This window comes from Triticum dicoccoides, chromosome 3A (genome assembly GCF_002162155.2).
Source record: "Triticum dicoccoides isolate Atlit2015 ecotype Zavitan chromosome 3A, WEW_v2.0, whole genome shotgun sequence".
In the NCBI taxonomy this organism is placed as follows: domain Eukaryota; kingdom Viridiplantae; phylum Streptophyta; class Magnoliopsida; order Poales; family Poaceae; genus Triticum; species Triticum dicoccoides.
In genome coordinates, this window is record NC_041384.1 from 634,621,498 (window position 1) to 634,633,417 (window position 11,920).

Here is an 11,920-nt window from a genome sequence, read left to right on the forward strand (position 1 = left end):
ATCGCCAGGAGTGGGCAGACCAGTGAGCTCAATGATATCAAAGGCTTTGGCTTCGTGATGAACATTTCCTGTCATCCACTCCAGGACCCAAGTCTTCGGATCTCTGTTGTAGCCACGAATGTGAAGTGTGGCATAGAATTGGAGCAGCAGCTCTTCATTCCAGTGCTCTTGGTTGGTGACAAACGGCAGCAATCCAACCTCTTTGAAGCAATCCAGAGCTTCTTCCAGACAGGGCAGACCAGCTATTGCTTCAATGTCAAGACGCTTATGTGGGAAGATGCGACCTTGATTGTATAGAATGCAGGAGTAATAGCTTCGCTGCGGATAGCTCCAGAACTGATCAGATGATATTCTTTCCCTTGAGTAGGGGTTCCTAGAGCTATTGAAGAAAGTGTTGTCTGCTTTGAAGCCATTGACATTGAAGGATCCAGGTGCTGATGCAGGACCTGGAAACCAGGGCAATCTGGGGATTGGCTTCTGTACCTGAGGCCTATGCTCAACATGGTAGTCAAACTGAGGACCAGCAGCAGGCGCAGGAACAGAAGCAGTAGCTTCATTGGCTTCACTGACTTCTGGTGCTTGGGTTGGTGAAGGTTCCACATTGTCTTCAGCCATGACAACGTCAGTGGCGTCGGTGGCAGCCTCAAAATTCTGAACCTCCACTTGATGAGCTGGAGGGTCGGTCACAGTCACGTTCTCCTCGAGAACAGCTTCTTGGTGATACGGGGGTGTAGCAGCGCTTGGGGTTTCTTCTTCATCGGCTGTTGCAGCCAGAATGTCTTCAGCAGCTTTAGCTTCAGACTCAGAGACTGGAGGCCTTGGTCCTTTGCAAAGCCTGCGTAATGCTGGCGACGCCTGTGGAGTTGGAGTTGGCTGGGCCTCAAAGTCTTCTTCCTCTTGTGCTTGTGGGTGATCTGCCCATGATGTATCCTGAGCAATTGGCGTCAGAGGACGACCAATGCTGATGAGCTCGCTGTGCCTTAGCACAGGCGATGATACCTGTTGGTGCTCGAGCTGAGGAAGAACTGCATCATCTTTAACATGGTCATGGTGACCAATGTCTTCAGCAGTGATGGGATCAGCTGCTGGAAAGTCTTCAGCTTCATGAGCCTCTGTGAAAGCAGGCTCATGGACAGTCAGTTGGCTCTCTTGAGGTTCAGCGTCAGGGCGAACCATGGAGATGGGTTCAACAATCAAGGGCTCTGTGGGAGCAGCCCGTTCTTTCTTGGTCTTCCACTTCTTCTTGGAGGGAGCAGTAGCAGAGGCTTCCGGATGTTTCCTCTTTCTGGCCTCAGCCTTAGTAGTCCTTGTCTTCTTCAGTTCTAAAGCGGTTGACCTGGCCTTTGGCTTCGAGCCAGTCATGCTAGTTGGGAAGACAATGGGATCTGCTTCCTGTCTTGGTGCGTCGGGTTCGGCCATAGTGGGCTTCTTCTTCTTCTTCTTTATAGCCATCCTGGGGTCGATGCCAGGACGCCCAAGGGCCTTTTGCTTCTCAGCCTCATTGTAGGCTTGCACACACTTGTCAGCCAGGCTCTTCATGCGCTCACGAGAACCTTGAGCTTCTTTGCGCTTCTTGAGAAAGGCTTCTTTAAGCTCGTGCAGCATGAGCTTGAAGTTTTTGACCTCTTGTACGCTGAGCTTGGCCATATGCTTCTTGAACTGAGCTTTCTCAAAGTCAATCTTCTGCTTCAGTTCGACGATGCACTGAGCTAGAGCTAGCTCTGAAGCAATGGCGCCATGGAAGGCGACACTAGGACCAACGGGAAGTTGCAGGTCTTCGAAGCTGAGGTTGGGCGTTTCAAACCACTCATCAATGAAGTTATGGATGATTGCCACGTCAAAGAGAGGCAAATTGTTGAAGATTTCTGCTTCTTATTTGCTCTTGATCAGTTGCTCAAGAGCGTCATCTGCAAGATCTTCATCACTAGACAGATCAATGGCATCGTTGCGCAGAATAGCAGCAGCTGTCAGTTCTTGGCTGGTGTGTGGCAGAGGCATCTTGACCTTCTGGGGCTTGGAGACGCGTGACAAGTCTTCAGACTGCACACTGTCTTCAGGAGGTGCAGTGGCCAGTGGCTTCGCCCGTGAGATTTTTGGTGCAGAGGCAGGCTTTGAAGCTTTTGGCTGCTTCGGTTTCTTTGGCTTCGGCGCTGCAGGTGCTTCATCTAATTTAGCGTCATCTGCAGGCTCATTCACGGCAGTCCCTTGAACCACGATACGGGTGATGAGACCTTCCAAGTTGTAGAAGGGCCCAAGAAGATTGGGTTCAGCTTCGCGAGTTCCATCGGCACGAGGAACAGAGGGACCAGGGTTGAAGTCTAATCCCAAAGACTTCTTGTTCTGCTTCGCTGAGTTCTTGGCAAACTGGAAGTTGCGCTTGAACAGATTGTCGTCACGACGCCATAGTAGTGACGATGGGTGTGCATCTGTAGGCTGTGGCCCACGGACCATGCAGGGATAGAAGCCTTGTTCAATGGCTTCTTCTCTGGACCTGGGTTGAAGATTCTTGTATAGGATGTCTCCCCACGGTCGCTTGATGGCGTTTTTCTCAGCATATTCTTGGGTCACAAACCGGTATTTGAACCATTGTTCTGCCCAATATCTTCGAATCCATTGGATTCGGGTCTTGCGCTGATTATAATCCTCTTCAGGATCTGTCTTGTAAAGTTCTAAGAGGTCATCAGGCAGATCTCTTGATGTTCCCCCATGACGCTGTCTGCCTCCCTTCCTTGCAGATTTCTCTAAAGCCATGAACTTTAAACTAAAAGGCTTCAATACGTTCAAAGGCTTCAAGGGCTTTCGCTTGCTGGACCAACAGGAACTGGCTTCGGGAGAATTTATATGATGTTGTAAGAATTCTGCAAATGAATGCAGACTATGAGAACAAAGGGATTCTCCCACGGACATGTACCTGTGACAGCATTAAGGTGCGAGGGAAGGGGAAGAGGTCATATGCATTCTCAGAAGATTTTGAAGATAAATCAGTTTAGAAGACATTGACCTCATCGTGCGAAGACATTCACTCATAGATAAGGAGTTGGTTCCAGATTTGTACGAATACATGGACCAGTACAAGTGAGGAATCTAACTACTTTGTGAAGCATAAGTGAATATACTAGGCATATTATGAGATGCAGTATGAAAGAGATCCAACTTGTGTGAATAGAAACTGCTTGTGGTAGAAAGTGACGAAGCTATCGGATCAAAGGGGCCGTAAAAAGGAAGTTTATTTACCACACGAAGAACTGCTAGACGGAGTGGAAGAGGAGGCCGAGCAGTTCGATCGTCCGTGCCCTAACTTGGCGACGGAGGACATCTACGGCAACGGCGGAGAGGACGATGTCCGCGGTCGGCGTGAAGACGGCGTCAGAGAGGTTGCGGCAGCGAAGCGCTTCGTCGCCGGCGTCGTCGAGAGCTAGCGGTGGCGCTAGGGTTCGTGCGAGTGGAAGAAGAGATAATGGCTGCGGTGAGGCGTATATTTATAGGGACAGGGGCGGCTCAGTGTTATTACATAGGTGCCCCTGGTGATTCACATCTGAGGAACACGTGGCCATCATGCAGCATATCGGGGGTTGTTCCACGTCCCACGCATGCCTGGATTGTCGGGTGGTCGTTCCCACTTCTCCGGATTTCAGGTGAAGGAATGAGCATTGAAAACGGACTTAATGTTTGTCTCTGTATCTTCTGCTGAAAAGGACGCAGAGAAGACATTCAACAGTTTCAATAGAATGCATATGATTTGGAGAGATAGAGTTTGAGATAGAAAGCATAGAGAGGTTAGGGTCCGATCACATTCACTTAGTTCAAAAGGTTCAACAAGAAGACATAGCTATAAGTGAATGCTGTAGAGGACAGAACACTAGTATATATATATATTCAACATAGTGAAGATGATCATGAAGACATGTTGAGATTGAAGCCAAACCAAATGTGAAGACATAGCAAATGTAACGCCATGAGTGAAACACTTCGAACATAACATTTGGTGGTGGCGTTACCCACCGTATAGGAAGTATTAGACCCAGACACGACGCACAATTATCGTGGCGCTCCGAAGTCAATTTCCACATTAATGTATTCACACTTAGAATATATGTCTTCATTGATTGAAGATATACTTTACTTCGTGTGTTGCACATCTAAGTCATCAATATGCATAAGTGTTAGGATGTGTGCCTGATCACAGGACATTTGAGGATTCCAAGATATTTAGCTCACACCGTAACTTGCAAAATCTCTTCTCATCCAAGGGCTTGGTGAAGATATCTGCCAATTGCTCTTCAGTGTTGACGTGTATAATATCAATGTCTTCCTTCACAACATGATCTCTGAGAAAGTGATGATGAATTTCAATGTGCTTTGTCTTCGAGTGCTGAACTGGGTTGTTGGCAATCTTGATGGCGCTTTCGTTGTCGCAGTAGAGTGGCACCTGCTTCAGATGAATCCCATAGTCCTTGAGTGTTTGCTTCATCCACAGAAGAAGTGATCGTCCCAGAAAATGACATGTGCCTGATGTAGACTTGCGATCCACCTTGTGACCAGCATAATCAGCATCCGAGAATCCAACCAGGTCAAACTCTGAGTCCTTTGGATACCATAATCCTAGAGTTGGGGTGTGAGCCAAATATCGAAGAATTCACTTCACAGCTAAGTGATGCGACTCCTTTGGTGCCGCTTGGAATCGAGCACACGTGCAAACACTAAGCATAATATCTGGCCTAGATGCACATAGATAAAGTAAAGAACCAATCATGGAGCGGTATACCTTTTGATCGAACTCTTTACCATTCTCGTCGGGACCCAGATGATGTTTGGCTGGCATTGGCGTCGTGAAGACTTTGCAGTCTTGCATACCGAACTTCTTCAGGCAATCTTTGAGATACTTCTCTTGAGATATGAAGATGCCGTTGCGTTGCTGTCGTATTTGAAGACTGAGGAAGAACTTCAGCTCTCCCATCATGGACATCTGATATTGCTCTTGCATCATATATCCAAACTCTTCACTGTACTTCTGATTGGTGCAGCCGAAGATAATGTCATCCACATATATTTGGCACACAAACAGTTCACCATCATATGTCTTCGTGAAGAGAGTGGGGTCGAGGGAACCAGGTATGAAGCCTTTGCTCTTCAGGAAGTATTTGAGTGTGTCATACCAAGATTGAGGGGCTTGTTTGAGGCCATACAGTGCCTTGTTGAGCTTGTATACCATGTCAGTATGTTTTGGATCTTCAAAGCCAGGCGGTTGTGCAACATACACTTCTTCTTCAATCTTGCCATTGAGAAAGGCGCTCTTCACATCCATTTGATATAGAAGTATGTTATGATGATTTGCATAGGCCAGCAGTATGCGTATGGCTTCAAGTCGAGCCACAGGAGCAAATGTTTCATCGAAGTCAATGCCTTCCACTTGAGTATATCCTTGAGCAACGAGACAAGCTTTGTTTCTGACAACTTGACCATGCTCATCTTGCTTGTTGCGGTATATCCATTTGGTGCCGATTATATTGTGCTTCCGAGGATCAGGACGCTTAACCGATTCCCGTACATTATTCAGCTCAAACTGTTGAAGCTCTTCTTGCATAGCTTGAATCCATTCAGGTTCCATGAAGGCTTCTTCAACTTTCTTGGGTTCTGTTATTGAAACGAATGCGAAGTGCCCACAGAAATTTGCTAGCTGAGTTGCCCTTGAACGAGTGAGAGGACCGGGTGCATTGATGCTATCAATTATTCTCTCAATCTGCACTTCATTGGCAACACGAGGATGTACAGGGCGAAGATTTTGCTCTTGCTGATCATTGTCATTGTTAGAAGGATTGTCTTCAGGCTGAGCATTGTCTTCAGGTTGATTAGGTGCGGATATGATAAGTTCCTCTTCAGGTTGAGCTTCAGAGGGTATGATTTCTCCAGTTCCCATTAGTTTGATTGATTCACTGGATGGAACTTCATCTAGCACATTTGGCAGGTGCTCTCTTTGTGAACCGTTAGTCTCATCGAACCGCACATCCACTGTTTCAACCACTTTATAATGAAAGAGGTTGAAGACTCTGTAGGAGTGCGAATCCTTTCCATATCCAAGCATAAAACCCTCATGTGCTTTTGGTGCAAATTTTGAAGTGTGATGTGGATCCTTGATCCAGCACTTGGCGCCAAATACTCCGAAGTAACTGACATTTGGCTTCTTGCCAGTAAGGAGCTCATAAGATGTCTTGTTCAAAAGCTTGTGAAGATAAACACGATTGATTGTATGGCATGCAGTATCAATGGCTTCAGGCCAGAATTTTCTTGGAGTCTTGTATTCATCAAGCATCGTTCGGGCCATCTCAATGAGTGTTCTGTTCTTGCGTTCGACGACGCCATTCTGCTGTGGCGTAAACGGGGCTGAGAATTCATGTGTGATGACCAAAGTATCAAGATATGTATCAAGGCCAGTGTTCTTGAATTCAGTGCCATTGTCACTTCTGATGTGCTTTATCTTGGCGCCATAGTTGTTCATTGCTCGATTGGCGAAGCGTCTGAAGACATCCTGCACTTCAGTCTTGTAGAGGATTATGTGCACCCAAGTATATCTAGAATAATCATCAACAATGACAAAGCCATAGAGACAAGCAGTAGTAGTAAGAGTTGAGTAATGAGTGGGATCGAAAAGATCCATGTGGAGCAGTTCGAAGGGTCGAGTAGTTGTCATGATTGTCTTTGAGGGATGTTTGGCCCTCGTCATCTTTCCTGCTTCACAGGCACCGCATAAGTGATCTTTCTTGAACTTTACGCCCTCGATGCCTATGACATGCTTCTTCTTTGCAAGGGTGTGGAGGTTCCTCATGCCAGCATGCCCTAGCCTCCGATGCCAGAGCCAGCATTCTGAAGCTTTTGCTAGAAGACATACGGCAAGTTGTGGTCCTGCTGAGAAATCTACCACGTACAAATCATCTTTTTGATACCCTTCAAACACTAGAGACTTGTCAGATTCCATTAGAACAAGGCAACGATATTTTCCAAACATTACGATCATGTTCAAATCGCAAAGCATTGAGACAGACATTAAGTTGAAGCCAAGGGATTCAACAAGCATGACTTTATCCATGTGTTGATCCTTTGAGATTGCAACTCTACCTAGACCCAATACCTTACTTTTACCAGTGTCAGCAAATGTGATGTGACTCTTGTCGGATGGATGTAAGGTTGAGTCCATAAGAAGGCTTCTTTTGCCAGTCATGTGATTGGTACACTCACTATCAATAATCCATTCTGAAGACGCTGGTGTCGTACCCTACAGTGCATTTAGGGGGATAGGCTTCACGAAGAGAATTGTGAAGCAAAAACATTTGACGAACCAGTGGGTTATGAAAGCTTAGATCTAGATTAGGACTGATAGGCAGAGTAGCAAGTGATTCAGGAACGAAGTACATAGTAAGACCATTCGGGCATTTGATCTTGCGCCCTACAAGATGTTTAAGGTCCCCAGCAATAGCGTCAGACGATTTTGGTTTTCTGCTGGAGACCCTTCCCTGCAAAAGAGAGTTAAGCTTTCTTAGCCACCCACATCTTCAAGGGTGTCTTAGAAGCAATAAGTCTAAGTGCAACGTTTGAGAACTTTGGCTTTGGAGCCCTAGCGAACAGTCTTGCAGGCGGACAATAGTACTCATAAGAATAAGCAGAATAGTTCTTGGTCTTATGAACATGGCAGTTTGATGAACCGCGCTCATATTCATAGGCCTGAGTATGGTTTCCCTGCAAAACATTTGCGTTAGTGCGACTCAGGTGAGTCCTCTGTCTGTATGAAGCCTTTGGACCGTATGAAGCCTGTGGTCTGGGGTTTGTCTTCTTCACTTGTGGTGTCATGATGACATTCACAGGAAGATTCTCCAGGCACTTTTTCGGCACCCAGATCTTCTTCATAGGCGCTCCATTCCTGCAGTTAGTACCAATGTACCGGCAAACACTTCACCATTCTGATTCTTAAACAGTTTATAGTTTGCATCAAAGGATTCATCAATGACAATGGGGTTAGCAAAAGTGAAGCCAGATAGAGTGGATGGATCTGCTGAACATTCCTTTGCAGCAACCCATGTGGTTTTCGGGTACTGCTCAGGTTTCCAGTAAGAGCCATCGGCATTCATTTTCCTTACAAACCCAACACCCTCTTTCCTCGGGTTTCGGTTCAGGATCTGCCTTTTGAGGACATCACATAGTGTCTGATGCCCTTTAAGACTTTTGTACATCCCCGTTTCAAGCAATGTCTTCAACCTAGCATTCTCATCAGCAATAGCAGTGGTATCCTCAGCAAAGGGGTTAGTTCCCACATCAACAGTTGAAGATATTGCAACAGTAGCAGCAGTAGAACATTCAGCAACAGAAGTGGCATTATCACGCTCAATGCATTTAAGACATGGTGGTTCAAATCCTTCCTGAGCGGAACTGATCTTTTCGGCGCGAAGTGACTCATTTTCCTTTTGAGGATCTTCATGAGCCGCTCTCAATTTCTCAAGATCTTGCTTCCTCTGAAGATAATCATAGGAAAGCTTTTCATGAGTTGTTGAGAGCGTTTCATGATGACTTTCAAGTTCCTCATACTTAACGTGAAGATTTTTTATGTCTTCAATTAAGGACTCAGATCGAGTCATTTCAGCGCCTAACAGATCATCGCTTTTGTCTAACAGTTTTTGAATATGTTCCATAGCTTTCTATTGTTCAGTTGCAATTTTAGCAAGTGTTTTGTAGCTGGGTCTTGAACCACAATCAGAGTCATCTTCACTAGATGTTTGATAGTGAGTAGTGCGTGTGTTTACCTTGGCACCACGTGCCATGAAGCAGTAGGTAGGAGCGGAGTAGTCCTTGTAATTTGCATCGGTGTCGGTGATGAAGTCATTGTCTTCAGTGTTGAAGATGGACTTGGCAACGTATGCTGTAGCCAGACTTGCAACACCAGAATTGGACTCCTCCTCAGACTCCACCTCCACCTCCTCAGAAGCGGACTCCTCCTCTGAATCCATTTCCTTGCCAACAAACGCACGTGCCTTGCCAGATGAGCTCTTCTTGTGTGATGAAGACTTTGAGGAAGACTTGGTAGAAGACTTTGAGTATTTCTTCTTCTTCTTGTCGTCAGAGTCATATTCCTTGCTCTTCTTCTTCTTTTTGTTCTCATTGTCTCACTGCGGATACTCAGAGATGAAGTGGCCAGGTTTCTTGCACTTGTGACATGTTTTCTTCTTGTAGTCATGAGCAGAAGCTTCATCATTCCTTGAGCCTGATCGTGAAGACTTTCTGAAACCTTTCTTCTTGGTGAATTTTTGGAACTTCTTCACAAGCATAGCAAGTTCCCTTCCAATGTCTTCAGGATCATCAGAACTACTGTCAGATTCTTCTTCAGATGAGGAGACAGCTTTTGCCTTCAAGGCACGAGTTCGCCCATAGTTTGGACCGTAGATATCTCTTTTCTCAGAAAGCTGAAACTCATGTGTGTTGGGCCTCTCAAGTATGTCAGACGGATCGAGTGTCTTGAAATCAGGATTCTCTTGAATCATCAGGGCTAGGGTGTCAAATGAACTGTCAAATGATCTCAGTAGTGTCTTGACGACTTCATGCTTGGAGATCTCAGTAGCGCCGAGGGCTTGAAGCTCATTTGTGATGTCAGTGAGTCGATCAAACGTGAGCTGGACATTCTCATTATCATTTCGCTTGAAACAGTTGAAGAGGTTGCGAAGGACACTGATTCTCTGATCTCTTTGGGTTGAGACGCCTTCGTTGACCTTGGAGAGCCAGTCCCAGACTAGCTTAGATGTTTCCAAAGCACTCACACGGCCATACTGTCCTTTGGTCAGATGACCACAGATGATATTCTTGGCAGTAGAGTCCAGTTGAACGAACTTCTTGACGTCAGCAGCAGTGACACCTTCTCCAGCCTTGGGAACGCCGTTCTTGATGACATACCATAGGTCGACGTCAATGGCTTCCAGATGCATGCGCATCTTATTCTTCCAGTAGGGATATTCAGTTCCATCAAAGACGGGGCACGCAGCGGAGACTTTAATTATCCCTGCAGTCGACATAGCTAAAACTCCAGGTGGTTAAACCGAATCACACAGAACAAGGGAGTACCTTGCTCTGATACCAATTGAAAGTGCGTTATATCGACTAGAGGGGGGGGGGTGAATAGGCGATTTTTATGAAAGTCTTCAAAATGTGGAAGTTTCAAAGACAAACAACAGAAATAAACCTATTACCATGCAGCGGAAGGTAGACTACACTAGGCAAACCATAGTCAAGTATTCAATGAAGTGAAAGCACAATGACTAATAGCAGCTAGGTAGTAAGGATCAGGTAGGAAGATATTATGAAGCCAAACAGAACACGCAGTCACTCAGTGAAGACAAAAGATAGTGCAATCATACAATGACTTCACAAGGACCAACAGTAAGTAAAGGGAAGGGAAGGATGAAACCAGTGACTCGTTGAAGACAATGATTTGTTGGACCAGTTCCAGTTGCTGTGACAACTGTACGTCTAGTTAGGGCGGCTAGGTATTTAAACCTCAGGACACACAGTCCCGGACACCCAGTCCTGAACACGCAGCTCGGGACACCCAGTCCTCACCGTATTCCCCTTGAGCTAAGGTCACACAGACCTCGCCCAATCACTCTGGTAAGTCTTCAAGGTAGACTCCCAAACCTTCACAGACTTCGTTCACCGGCGATCTACAATGTCTCTTGGATGCTCATAACGCGACGCCTAACCGGCTGGAGGATTCATAGTCCTCAAGTGTAATAAGTCTTCAGATCACACAGACAAGAAGACTTAAGTGATGCCTAACACTCTTTGGCTCTGGGTGGTTAGGGCTTTATCCTCGCAAGGAATTCTCTCTGAAAGGCTTCGAGGTGGGTTGCTCTCAAACGACAAAAGCCGTACTCTAACTCTAAGCAGCCAACCGTTTATGGTTGTAGGGGGTGGGCTATTTATAGCCACTAGGCAACCCGACCTGATTTGTCCGAAATGACCCTAGGTCACTAAGGAACTAACACGTGTTCCAACGGTCAGATTTCAAACTCACACGGCAACTTTACTTGGGCTACAAGCAAAGCTGACTTGTCCGACTCTGGACAAGATTCGCTCTCATAGTCTTCACTCGAAGACATAGGTTTTGGTTAAGCATCACTTCAGTCATTCTGACTGGTTCTCTTGGACCCCACTTAATAGTACGGTGGTTCGTATGACTCAACAGAGAAGAAAAAGAACTATGAAAGATCTAAGTCTTCGAGCTCCATAGGCTTCATGCGATGTCTTCTCTTGTCATAGTCTTCAATGAGAATAGCTTCATAAACCACCTTTGACATCAATGTCTCCATACACTTTTAGGGGTCATCTCTGGTAGGAAAACCGAATCAATGAGGGACTTCTACCTGTGTTATCCTGCAATTCTCACAAACACATTAGTCCCTCAACTAGGTTTGTCGTCAATACTCCAAAACCAACTAGGGGTGGCACTAGATGCACTTACAGTTCCCCCCTCCGGCAGGGTACCGGAACAGGGTCCCGATTGACTTTTGGTGGCCACAGAATCTTCTGGTGGCGGAACTCCCGATCTAATGTGCGTTCTGGAAGTTTTAGGGTACGTGGAGTTATATAGGCAGAAGAAGTACGTCAGGGGAGCCACGAGGGCCCCACGAGATAGGGGGCGCGCCCTAGGAGGGGCGCCCCCACCCTCGTGAGCACCTCGTTCCTTCCTTGACGTGGGGTCCAAGTCCATCAGGTGTGTTTCCTTCCAAAAATTACTTCTCTAGTTGATTTCATTCCGTTTCGACTCCGTCTGATATTCCTTTTCCTCAAAACACTAAAATAGGCATAAAACAGCAAATCTGGGCTGGGCCTCCGGTTAATAGGTTAGTCCCAAAAATAATATAAAAGTGGATAATAAAGCCCAATA